The 13,259-nt window shown below is 44.5% G+C and overlaps 1 long non-coding RNA gene across 2 annotated transcripts in view; it reads right to left on the minus strand.

Moving 5' to 3' along the window:
- Positions 1–13,259, minus strand: part of LOC119534059 — a 136,757-nt gene that overhangs the window by 22,412 nt on the left and 101,086 nt on the right. For both annotated transcript variants that reach the window (XR_005216946.1, XR_005216947.1), the window contains exons 2-3: positions 5,515–5,753; positions 197–280 (exon numbers count right to left, since the gene is read on the minus strand). This is a non-coding gene — a long non-coding RNA (uncharacterized LOC119534059). The remainder of the gene's footprint in view (positions 1–196; positions 281–5,514; positions 5,754–13,259) is intronic.

Here is a 13,259-nt window from a genome sequence, read left to right on the forward strand (position 1 = left end):
TCAACGAAATTACATTTTTTAAAAAAAGAGCTTAGGGTAGGCTATTAAACAAGTAGAAATCTGGATAGGAGGGATGGGCATGAACTGGGGAAATATGAGGCACCAAACACAGGAAAAACTTGATGAAGTTAAAAAAAAAAAAAAGCAGCAGTGAAGACAGTGAATAAGAAGCCAGAAGACCAAAAAATGTTCTCACCTTCACAAGCTGGGAATCACCAAGGCAAGACCCAACAAACACAACACCATTATCAAGGGATGTCAAGTCCTCAGCCACAGAGGTCTGGAAGAAAGGCAACGGCATGGAAGAAATCAGAATGGACTCCACGTGGGATCCGGACACTGTCCTACTTACCTCTCAGACATCTGCTGAGAAAGCTCACCACTGCAGGCATAATTCAGGATACAATTCTCCATTGCAAATCCCCAGGTCACACTAAACAAAGGTTCTTGCATCTCTGAAGTTTGTGACTCTCCATTTATCATATCCCTGAACTCAGAAAAATCTGTAATTTATTTTATATGCTCCAGACAACAATTTTAATCCAACAGCTGTAGTCTGCACAAAATGATTGAAAACATTTATAATTTAAAAAAAAAAAATCCCACCCAAAGCAAATCTTAAAAAGGATGTCTTCAAGGACACCAGGACCCTTTTTTTTTAATAGGAAGGAAATAGTGCTGTACAAAGTACTGAGAGGATTGAATTATAAAACATCAGAGGAAGAAAATTATCTACTGCTGTTCCCACACTTGGCAGCCTGTTCAGTAAGGAGGCAGTGCAGAGAGCCTGAAAGACCCCACATTCGAGTTCTGGCAAAGAGCAGCTCTCCCCCGAAATCCTGGCCCTTTACAAATACAGAGCTGGGCCTCCTTCTCCCAGAGTGTTCTAGAGCAGTAGTTCTCAGAGTGAAGTGAGGTCCCTAGATCAGCAGCAGAGGCATCACCTGGGACCTTCTTAGAAATGCAAATTATCAGGCTCCACCCCAGACCTACTGAATCAGAAACTCTCCAGGTGGGCCCAGCAATCCGTGATTCTGACGCCCACTAGTTCTGAGAACTGCTGCTCGAGGGCAAGAGAAACATCTCACTGTAGGTGCAACTCAGCTGCAAAGTCTTTGCCCACAATCCAGGAAGAGCATGTGCTGTGGGTTCAGATCATGACTGAGTCACCTTGGAGTGACTTCTTGAGTCACCTGGGAGGTGAACACGTTTCCCTACTCACTGACCCATCCAACATTTTGAAACCCAATTTTCTGGCCTGCCCTCTGCCTCCTGGCTGCCTCTGCTTCCTGTCCCCATCTCCCATCCATGCAGATGGGAGACAGGGCTCCCCAAGACGAGCCCAACAGTTGTGGGATTAAATTATGCGACTGTCATAAAGTGCCCAGAAGGATGTCTGGCCCATCGTAAGGCATCAGAAAACACTGGCCCCTGTTCCTTTTCCTTCTTCCTTGCATCTCCCCACTGAGCACAGCGTATCCTGACTCAATCCTTCTGAATACAAATATGAATCATTGGTCCTCTGAAAGTACCTAATCCTGACAAGGGGCACAATCTCCCCCTGTGAGAGAATGAACTGAATCATCATTTTGTCTAATCATCCATCCCCACTGATGGCTCAGAGACCACAGTAGTGTCTCATTACTAAAATGTACAATTTGACACTGCTTTTGCATAAAGACAAAGCCACGCTGTTAAAGCATTTATTTGGTGAATCACTAGTCTGCAGAGGCATAAATATTCCCAGGAGTCCCTGCCAGAGGAGAGAGTAGGTCTCCATGGATGGCTTGCCTATTTTCTCTTTAAGAAATGGTAGAGATGTTTGATTTAAGGGCCCTAAATGTATTCTACTGTTACCTCTGTAGACAGGCCTCCAGCAATCACCCTAGACTGTGCAAAGTCACACTCCTTGGCACAGCTTATGTAAAGACCGTGACCCTATAACACGATGGAGCCAGCTGGGTGGAGGGAGCCCATCAGTGGCCAGCAAGCACTTAGTCACCCACCACAGGCCCTGGCAGCAGCTGCTGGTAACTGAGTCCTATTTGTGGCTGGCATTCAACGAGGTCAATGAGATTGGTTCGGTCTCCTGTCATTGGACTCCCCATTTGGCAGAGGAGGGTTTAACTGGCAAGTTAACTGGGGGTGCAAGGGACACAGACGCAACGTCTGTCAGCCTCGCTCGTTCCCCAGCAACTCAGAGCCACTTGTTTTCCTCTGTGAAGATTCCAGCAGGTTGCTGATTTTCCAGTTAGGAGAAGTTCTCTGAATTCTCCGGACATCAGTCAGCCTGCCATTCTTCTCCTTCCAAGGGGATGGCAAGAGGGGCTGGAAGCAAATTGTCTTTAATAAGCTTGGAAGGATCCCATCTGGGACCTGCCTGCTTGCTGTATGCCCAAATTCACCAAATAGAGTTCCCTTTCTTCTCGGTCCCCCAAAGAACCTCCTTTTATCCCTCATTTTGAAGGGCCTGAAAGGCAAATGGCTTTCAGAACTCTGCTACCTCATATTGTACTCTCATCAGGGCAGGAAAAGAGGGCCTGTGAAAACATAAACAAATATAAAACACACTCTCAAGATGTAAAATAGTTATTCTTTTTATCTTCAGTTTGTTTTAATATTCACTCACACCTAGGCACATGCATTTAGCAAGCTGTGCCAACCTGCTTATGGAAAGACATAGAATCTTGTCAGAAAGGACATTTATTTATTCAATAAACATGTCTAAAACAGTTGCTTTAGGCCTGGCATTATGGGAGGCCCTGGAGTTACAATGTTGAGCAAAACTGACATAGTCCTTCCCTCACCCAATTTCAGTGTAGAGGGCAGATGGGCATTAAACAAGTAAATAAATAGATACATGTATGATTTAAATGCATGTTGTATGCTGGGGAGAAGCAAAGTGCAATAATGGAGAACAGCAGAGAAGACCGCTCAGGGAAGGCCTCACTGAGAGGAGGACCTTAAGCCAAGACCTGAAGTGTAAAAATGGGCCAGCCATGCAAAGCTTCAGGAAGAAAAGTTTCCAGTTACAGGGAATAGCATGACGTGGGAAGTACTGCATGTATTCAAGGAATACAAGGAAGCTGGAGTGGCTCAAACGGCATGGGCAAGGAGGGGAGTGGAACAAAACGAAGTTGGAAAGGTAGGCAGGGGCTAGATCAGGCAGGGCCTTGCTGGCTGTGGTACTAGGTTTGGACTTTTTTTTTGACATGTGATAGGAAACCATTGAAGGATTTTAAGAAGGGGTGTAATATGGTACAGTTTTATTTTTTAAAAAGTACTTAGGCCACTGTGTAGAGAATAAATTTGAAGGCACAAGAGAGGAAGCAGGAAACAAATAAGGAGAATCTTGCAGTAGCCTGAGTGAGAAATGATGCTGTTTGGATTCATGTATTAGCAGCAGAGATGATAAGAAGTATATATATTTGAAACATCTGGGGATATGGGAAAGGAAGGAATGGAGGACAATACCAGGTTTCTGACTTGAATGATTAGGTGAATGATGGTGCCAACTGAGAGAAATGCAGAAGGTTGGTGGGGAGGAAATCAAGCCACTGTGTCCTTTCCTGGCTGTAGAGAAGGGCCTGAGCCCTCTGGTGACAGAGTCCACACCTGTTGAGAAACAGGCAGGAGTCAGGAAAACAGAGGGCTGCTCTGGACACACCAGTGTGGAGACAGTCAGTAGGCTAATGCCCAACACAGTGCCCCAAACTTTCCTTCCTCGGTGCTGTGTGTTGGCCAGAACTTGACAGGGAACAGGCAACCCAAGGCCTCCTGGTTTCAACAGCTCTAACAAACAAGGCCAGCTTTCTGCTTTCAACCTTTGGGATGGAAAAACAACCAGGAGCATCTCAAAGAACACAGTTCCATTAGATGGTTTCACATTATTCAAACTGCTGCAGTTGCCTTCCTGTCCAGGATGACCCAAGAGGCAGTGGTGGTTCCAGGAGAGGTTTGTGTGGAAAAGTTGCTACAGCCCTAGATGTTAATTGAGAAGGTCTGGAGCCTTCAAGACCCGGATAATCCTGGAGAATCTTTTCTCCCTGATCCCACCCCAACTGCAAGCCAGCCCTCATCCTTTTCCCTGAAATACACAATTCCTTAATGGGGACATAATTATAAATATTTTAGTGCCCAACCAAAACATTCATCATTTCTTATAAGAGGTGCAAATAATAAATCCAAGAATTTAGCTAAGCTCTAATACTTCTCCAACAGCAAGTGTCACTTCTCATTTTTTATTGTATTTATTTGTCTGTGTGCTATCTCTCCTACTAGAGTCAGCTACGTGGTCTTGAACCCTCTAAGAACTCAGTGAGGCCTGCTGACTGAGGGAAGGGGCTTACTTGATGCTTTCTGATGATGACGCCACAAATCTCTAAAGCCATTGTCGAGTGTGAAGTTTACACCTTCCAAGAGGTGAGCTTTAGTGGATAAATGTGTGATCCACAAGCTGCCATTCATCCAAACAGAAAGTATTTCTTTTTCACATCTACCAAACAAAAGTAGCAGATTTGAAACCCTGAAGACAATGAGAGGCAGTAGAGGGCAGGAAAAGCCAGGGTTCTGGTGCCATGCTGCCTGGGTTCAAAGCCCAGTACCATCACTTATTGGCTTTGTGAGCTTGGGCAAGTTCCTTGATCTCTTTGAACCTACTGTCCTTACCTCTAAAATGGAGATAATGGCAGTGTTATTGTGAGGCTTAAATGGATTAAATGAGATGATGAATGTCAACTACAACTGTGCTCAAGAAATGATGATGATGATGATGATGGTGTTGATGGTGTGATGATGATGGATGATGGATATCTTGTTTATGGGGAACTGAAACCAAGAAGAAATTCTCCCAGGGAGTCACTGGGTCTGTGGAGTGCTTTAGGCAGGTTTTGGATGAAGGAGGCCTGAGGAGAATGAAGTGGCACACGCCTCATGGGAATTTATGAGTAATGCTTTGCAGAGGCCATCTATCCACAGCTGGAACTCGAGTCATCCAGAAAGAAATCACAGAGCACAGAGTGCATGAAGCATGTGTGGAACACAGGATTCATGCTTCATCTCTCAACTGTAGTAATCCTCACTATTTCCTTCTTCCCTTGATGACAGTAATAAATGTGGCCACGGAGCCCCATTTCTCTGCTGCTACCAGCAGTCTATCGTCCTTCCAAGTTAATGCCCCACCCCACCCCCTTTCCCTTTGTTTCCTGTAAATCCATTTGCAGAAGAAGACTTTTGAAGCCTACTCCTATATTTCTCAAGATAATACCTAATCATATAAGTCAACCAAAAAAAAAAAAAATACTAATTAGATTGCTAGGCCATTAGTAACACTGGTGTGAGAATGCAGACCAAAAAGGCCATCAGAGACTCATCTATTTTTCAGAGAAAAGTGGAGAGTAGCAGCTGGGGCTCAAACTCTGGGCCTGCACAGAGTCCTGGCGGGAGTGTTCTCATATTTTCTTCCAGCATACTCATTAACAGGGTGGAGGGCACGCTCAGGGCAGCCAGTCTCACCTGCCCCTGTCACTGGTCACTTTGCTGATCTTCTCTCATCCCCAGTAGACTCCTGGGAATCCATTAGCTTCAGTTTCTCTCTTCAGACTTGGCAGTAGTTTGGTCCCACACCACAAATGCTCTTTGGCATGTTGTTCCTTGTCAAAATCCTCTTGCCATCAGTCAGTTGTCTCTAGACAACTCCAAACAGCGAAAGAAGGAGAAGAAACCTTTCCAAGTGGCCTTCAGTCCAGGCAACTCTGAAACAAAGCATCAGACATGGATTTGATGAGAGGTCACCAAAGCAGAGTTAAGAGTAGAAATTCCAACCAAGTGCCAACACTGTGAGCAGCTATCATTCACCCGTTCCCTGTCCCATCCAAGGTATGGCAAGGAGATGCCTCCCCTGGCACTGACCAATTGCTGCTGTAAGACATCCAACTCAAAGAGCAACCCCAATAGGTAAAAGTGTCAACTCCATTCATGAGCAACTGGAAGAAAAATCTTTGCGAGCAAGGGAATCCAAGTGATCTGTCAGAAGCTTCTCCCCCCGCTATACACATAGATCACAAACCTGTCACGTGTAGTTATTTCCTGGTATATAAAAGGCAGTCAATGTCAAGAACTCAGCGTTAGAATAGCAAATTTTTTTTTTTTACTGCTTTTAACTGCTTTTTTAGTAGACTCAACAGGTTACATCTTGTGGATATTTTATTTAGCTAATGCAAATTCAATTTTATGTACTGTGGCTAGGAGGATGGAGAGAGAAAGAGACAGGAAATTGCAGGCTAGTCTGTCCTCCAGCCCTCTAGGGAAACATGAACCTCACTGTCTGCCTCAGTTTCCACAGGTATCTCACAACGTGAACCTCTCTCAATGACTTCAGGTAACCAACCATCTCAATTTGCCCAGGACATGGGGTTTTACCTAGATGTGAAACTTACAGGGCTAAAACTGGAACATTCCCAGGATGGTTGGTCACCTTAAGATGGTGACTCCTGCATGTAAAGATCCCTCTCTTTTCTATAATTAAAATGCTGTGAAATTATATGTACATATGTTCTTGTTCCTATATATTATATATTGGGCATTACATTAGACATCTATGCCTGCATAATTTAGCAGGATTTTCCACAGCTAAGGTTATGGTAACACTGGGGAGTTTTCAAAGGAAGTTTTGAATCTATGAGACTTTTTCATTACCTGATGATTTCAGAAGCCCAATAAGACGCAAACCCCCAGCCGAGGAACTGCATAACCAACAGGCCAAGGCTCAGAGTGAAATCTCCAGGCACAGAAGAGTTCCCTTTGTGGGAAGCCAGTTGGGCCATGCACTGAGGAAGCCATGCATGGCCTAGACTCCCATTGGACATGGCTCTCCCCAGCCGAGTTTACTGTAAGCTGAGCTATAGGTAAAGAGCACCCCCAGAGTCCCAACCCTCAGTAAGTTGCTGATCTCCTGCATATTCTCTGCTCCTCATATTTTAAAAATCATTTTAAGAACACCTGACTTTCCAGCACAAAACAAGACATTCAATAGACAAATCTCTTAAAAATATGAATATGCTGTTATTGAAGAAGCCAAGCCCCACCCCATTGCCCGCTCCCCATCTCCAGCACCCACACCCATGGTGCCAGCCAGCAAGGGCAGATCAGTGACCTATGCAACATGAGAGGAGAGTCAGGGTCTGCAAACTGGAGATAAGACCCAAGTGGGCAGGCTGACTCTGTTCAAGGCTCAGAGTTCCTGCCTATCTTGAGAAATGAAAATCTGTGAGAAATCAGTGGTCACGGAGCAAGTCCAAGGTGAAATATTTTGTGATTCTGAGAAATCATATTCTGATGCATGTGTGTGGCAAGGGTAGTATCTGAGCTGTGTCTTGAAAACTTAGTAGTCTTAGCACATAAGGACATGAGAGAGGAAGGGTGTTTGAGGCAGGGCAAGAAAGCGACTAATGACAGAAACCACACACATTTACCGAGCACCCACCCCATGCAAGGCAACCATGCTAGAGGCTGGGGATGCAAGGAGGAACAAGGCGCTGTGCCTGATGCGAAGCTGCTGAGCATGCCACCAGTCCTTGGCTTCTGGCATCCTCACCTCCCGTCTTTCCATTCCTACCCAACTGTTGAACTATCTTCCTTAGCTTCAGTTCTCATCCCAGCTTGAAAATCTTCAGTGACCTCCTTTTGTATTCTTTAGATCAAATGTGACCTCCTCAGCAAGGTGCTTCCTCCCTTGGTTGGCTGTCTCTCACACCCACCCAAACTCTTTGCTCACACCTCTCAAATATTGCCTTACTCATGGGTGCCTTACTCCATTTGGTGGACAATTAAAAGGAGTGGGAAAAGGAATGAGGGAAGCACTGGGCTTGACACTCTAGAAAATTGCTTTAGGACTCAGTTCTGGGGTCTTGGGCAGGTCGCTACTCCTCTTGGCCCTCAGTTTCCCCACCCAGAAAGGGGAGGCTAGCTTTTATTGAATACTTACTCAGTTCAATACACTGGACATATTGCTTGTATCATTTCATTTAATCCTCAAAAAGGCCTTGTGATACAAACATTATTACACAGATTTTACTGTAGACTATAGACATGGGTGTTGAACTACTTGGTCTCCAAGGGTCCTTTCAGTTCTGATGTCCTGTGCCTCCATGGCTGAGTCCAATTCTGAGGCTCCATAACAGGGAGGTGACAGTGAATGCTCCCGGTATTAGTTTTCTATTGCTGCATAACAAATTGCTCCAAAACTCAAAGCTTCAAACAACGAACATTAATTATGTCACAGTTTCTGTGGGTCAGAAATCTGGGAGCAACTTTGCTGGCTGGTTCTGGCTCAGGGTCTTTCATGAGAAAGTGGTCAGGCAGTTGGCCAGGAGGGAGTGCAGTGATCTGGAAGCGGAAGATCCACTCCCAAGCTCACTCACATGGTTGTCACGGGCCTCAGTTTCTCACTGGCTGTTGGCTGGAGGCCTCAGTTCCTTGCCAAGTCCCTCTCTCCATGGAAGTACTCAACCTGGCATCTTGCTTCCCCCAGAGTGAGGGGTCCAAAAGAAAGGAAGCGAGGAGAAGCTCCAATGCCTTTGATGACCTGGTCTCAGAGTCACACACTATCACTTTCACCTTATACCATTAATTAGAAGTGAATCACTTAGTTAAGCCACAGTCAAGAGGAGGAATTAAGTTCCACCTCTTGAAGGAAGGAGTACCAAAGAAGTCATGGACATCTTTTAAAATCATTATATTCTGCATTCCAAAAAGAAGACAATGAGCAAGGGTAAATTCAAGTGACAGAAAAATCCTTAACTATGGGGGGAAGCTTGTCCAGTGTTTGAGAGCATAGGTTTTGAAATCAAAGAAACTTGGGTTTGAATCCCAGATTATTCACTTAACAGACATGCAACTTGGACAAGTCCCTTAACCTCTCTGAGCTTTAGTGTCCACCTCCTTATTTGTAAAATGATGGATATAATAATTTCATCATACGGTTATTGCTTATAAAATGAAAAGATGTTTCTGAAACAAATGGACCACATAAGTAGTCACTAAAAGGTGGTTGTTACATGCTGCTCATCTCATGTCATCCTTGTGCATCTTTGCAACAATAGGAAGTTACTGGGTAGGAAGAATGTGAGGCACTGGAAGAAATATTGATACATTGCTTTTCTGAAATGAAACCAGAAAATCAGGAGTTTGATTAATAGGCACCTTAATTTTTGGAAGTGGTAGCAATCGCAGCTGTGGAAGCAAGAGGATTTGCCAACACTGTTGAGTATTCACTTTTTTTTGTTGTAGTAATGATACTTGCAGTATTTAAATATCACAAGGAGGTGCTGCATTAGTTTCCTATTACTACCATAAGAAATTACCACACACTTAGCGGCTTAAAACAACACAGGTTTATTATCTCTCAGTTTCTGTAGGTTAGAAGTCTGGGCACCAGCCTCACCAGAATAAAACCAGCTTTGCTTACCAAAGGTTCTGAGGAAGAATCCAATTTCAAGCTCATTGAGGTCGTTGGTCAAATTCAGTTTATTGAGGATTATGCCAGTTTGGATGTATTATGTCCCCCAAAATGCCATGTTCTTTGATGCAATCTTGTGGGAGCAGACGTATTAGGGTTGATTAGGTTGGAACCTATTGAAGCAGTGTTTCCATGGAGATGTGACTCAATCAACTGTGGGCGGGACCTTTCATTGGATTATTTCCATGGAGGTGTTGGCTCACCCATTCAGGCTGGGTCTTAATTGGATCACTGGGGTAGTTTAAAAAGAGCCACACAGGCCCAGATGCTGCTTCAGCTTACAGAGACACATTTTGAAGATGCTGTTGAAAGCTGACACTGACATTTTTGGAGAATGCCATTTTGAAATGCAACCTGGGAGCAAGCAGACACCAGCCACATGCCTTCCCAGCTAATAGAGGTTTTCCAGACATCATCAGCCATCCTTCAGTGAAGGTACCCTATTGTTGATGCCTTAGCTTGGACACTTTATGGCCTTAAGACTGTAACTTTGTAACCAAAAAAAACCCCTTATAAAAGCCAATCCATCTCTGGTGTTTTGCAAAACGGCAGCATTAGCAAATTGGAACAAGAATATAGTACTGAAGTCCCCATTTCCTTGCTGGTTACCAGCCAGAATGTCCTTAACCCTTAGGGGTCTTTCCTGAGTCCTCACACATGGCCTCTTACATCTCAGAACCAGCAATGTCATGTCACTTCCTTTCCACATGGAATCTCTTCAGCCACATCTCTTCTGGCTCCAGCCAGAGAAAATTCTCTGCTTTTAAGGGCTCATGTGATAACGTTGGACTCATCTGGATAATCCAGGGTAATCTCCCTACTTTTTGGTCTGTAGTCTTGGTTGCATCTACAAAGTCCCTTTTGTCATGTAACACAACCTATTCAGAGGTACCAGGAATTAGGGCGTGGACATCTTGGCGGGGGGGGGGGTGGCATGATTCAGTTTACCATGATGGCTAGGTACTAAAATTGCTGCCCTGCTCCATGATAGAGAACCTAGATTATCAACAGAATATAACAATCAAGGGTCCTACCCACAGGGTTTGGATTCAGGGACAGGACCCAAGACCCTGAGAACTGGCAAGAACATTTTGGGATCCGTTTTAGAGAGACAGGACTAGCAGGTAAGTGAACCAAGCAAATATTCTAGACTATCATAGATCAACATGATAGAAAACCAGCTCAGGAATGGGCACTCTGTGGATGTAAGGTTCCTGGCATGAGGCAGAAACTCAGTGACTCAGCCCATGAGGTCAAAGCAGACCTAAAGAAAGATTGGCTACGCATTGGGTCTGTGGGGTTCCTGGATTAGGAGTTCTTCAGAATTTCCTAACTGAGAACAGGGTGGCATAAACTTAGGAATTGGTTTCCAGTGTCTCCAGCTGGGAAACTTTGGGGTTTGATGAAACAGATTTAAGTAAGTCCTCACAGTCCTCTTGCAAGCCCACAACATGAAAACCTATTATAGGGAGGAGAGGAGAAATAATTCACGAATAGCCTTGTCTTAGAAATATTAGGCCTCTGCATGTATTCCAATACAGAGAGGTGAAAGAATCCTCTAGTTACTTAATGGATGTGTCCTTTTGCTTTCTTTGTCCTTAATCTGTGTGTGTGCTCTTGATTTTTAAAGCTAGACCAGTTCCTCACCAGGACCAACATCCCCTTAACCTGATGAGATGCTAATTACACTGTTGAAAGTTATTGGTATGAGAAATACAGAGCCCAAAAGTGTGGCAGATTGAATCATGTGCCCCAACAAAAGATATGCTTTTAGTTTTAATCCATGTTCCTGTGGGTGTGAACCCATTCGTAAATAGGAACCTTTGAAGATGTATTATCAGATAAACGTGTGGACTCATTTGTGAATAGAATCTTCTAAGATCCTATTTAGGTACAGCCCAAGTGAAATAGGGGCCTTGATCCATATTCCTGGAGTTTTCACAAAGAGAAAGCTACAGGAGGAAACCAGAAGACCAAGCCCAGGAGGAGACCCCAGGCATCGCAGGGTGATGGAGCACTGCCATCGCCAGAGCTCTACTGACCCCAGGAGAAGGAATGGCCTGGCCAACGCCTTGATTTGGGACTTTCTGACCTCTAAACCCATGAGCCAATAAATTCTTGTCGCCTAAATATCTGTCATAGCAGCCTGGCAAACCAAGACATGAAGTCAACAGAAAATATGAGTCAAAAGAGCCCCCCCTAGAGCATGTCAACCTGGGGTAAGGGGTCTGGGTCCGTCACTCAGGACAGACAGCAGCAGGTAAGAGGAGGTGAGGAAGAGAACTCCCGGCCTGCAAAGAAAAAGGATTCAAGGGAAATCCCATCTCCTAGCACTGTCTCCCCTATCACCAAAGTAAAAGAGGGGCAATTATTTTGGTTTCCAAAAACAATAGTGACTTAATTTAAGGTGTTAATAATAAGGTGGTATAAGGGAACATGTATGTTATGCATGATTTTTTCTGTAAACTTAACAACTTGTCTGACAATAATAATAATAAACAATAATGCTTGTTCCTTTCCATACTCTCCACTCCCATCCCCTTCACCATCCTTGAGGCAGCTTTTCCTTCTGGCTTCTCTTCTCCCCTGCCTCCACCCCCACCCCCACTGTGATTCTGCCAATATCTGGGTGCAAATGTTGACTCTCTCAATAGTAATAGATGCCCTGCATGCTTACTTTAACTAGATTTTTCCAGAGCAAATACAGTACAGATCAGAGGGAAATATCATTACAGTGTGATATGCTTGGAACCCAATGCCTTTGCAATAGCCGGGAGAACCCCCATCTGAGATGCATTTGGCAATCATTTCAAGTGGCAAGTCTGGCTCTAATTGCACAAGTCCAGCAGCCCTTCCTGTGGGTTTCCTCCACTTAACATCTGTGAGAGGTGGAGGTGGAAAGAAATGAAGCCCAAAGCACTGGGGTCCTGTGGAACCCAGATGAACAGGGCTGGCAAGGTTTCCAGAAGCGAATTCTGTGAAAAATCTCTCTGCTCTGCTGAGTTCTAGAGATGAAACTGTTTTGTAGTTTGTCAAGATTGTCGCTCCCTAATCACCAGTTGCTGAATCTAGCATGAGACCAAGATCCTTATCGAGCTCTGCCAGGAGTTTGCTGTGTGGCCTCTTCAGGTCACTTCATCTCCCTGGATCTCAATGTCTTCTGCTGCAAACTGAGGAGTTTGGCTTCAGTAAGGTTCCTCCGAGCTTAACGAGCCTCTGAGCTTGGAACCTCTTCACCATGCCCAGTGGTGGCAGATTGAAGTATGTACCCCAATTTAGATATGTTCTTACTCTTAATTAGCATTCCTGTGGGTGTGAACCCACTGTATATAGGATCTCTTGAAGATGTTATCTTTAGTTACAGTGTGGCCAACTGAATGAGGGTGGGTCTGAATCTGGATTACTGGAGACCATGTAAAACTGAAAGTCACAGAAGAGAGAAAGGAGAGGACATCACCATGTGACAGGAGGCAGATTAAACAAGCCAAAGAACCCCAAGTGTTGTGGCAAGTCAGCACCAGACACTACCAACCCCTGGAGGAAACATGGTCTTGCCAATGCCTTGTTTTGGACTTCCGGCCTCAAAACCATGAGCCAATAAATTCCTATTATTAAGCCAAAATCCATGGTGTGATATTGTCATAGCAGCCTGGCAAACTAAAACACCAATCCTTGACAAAAATTGACTTATAATGGCCTCTGGAAAAGGAATGAAATTTACCTCTAAACCCACAAAAAAACA

The sequence above is a fragment of the Choloepus didactylus genome, chromosome 5 (genome assembly GCF_015220235.1).
Source record: "Choloepus didactylus isolate mChoDid1 chromosome 5, mChoDid1.pri, whole genome shotgun sequence".
In the NCBI taxonomy this organism is placed as follows: Eukaryota; Metazoa; Chordata; class Mammalia; order Pilosa; family Megalonychidae; genus Choloepus; species Choloepus didactylus.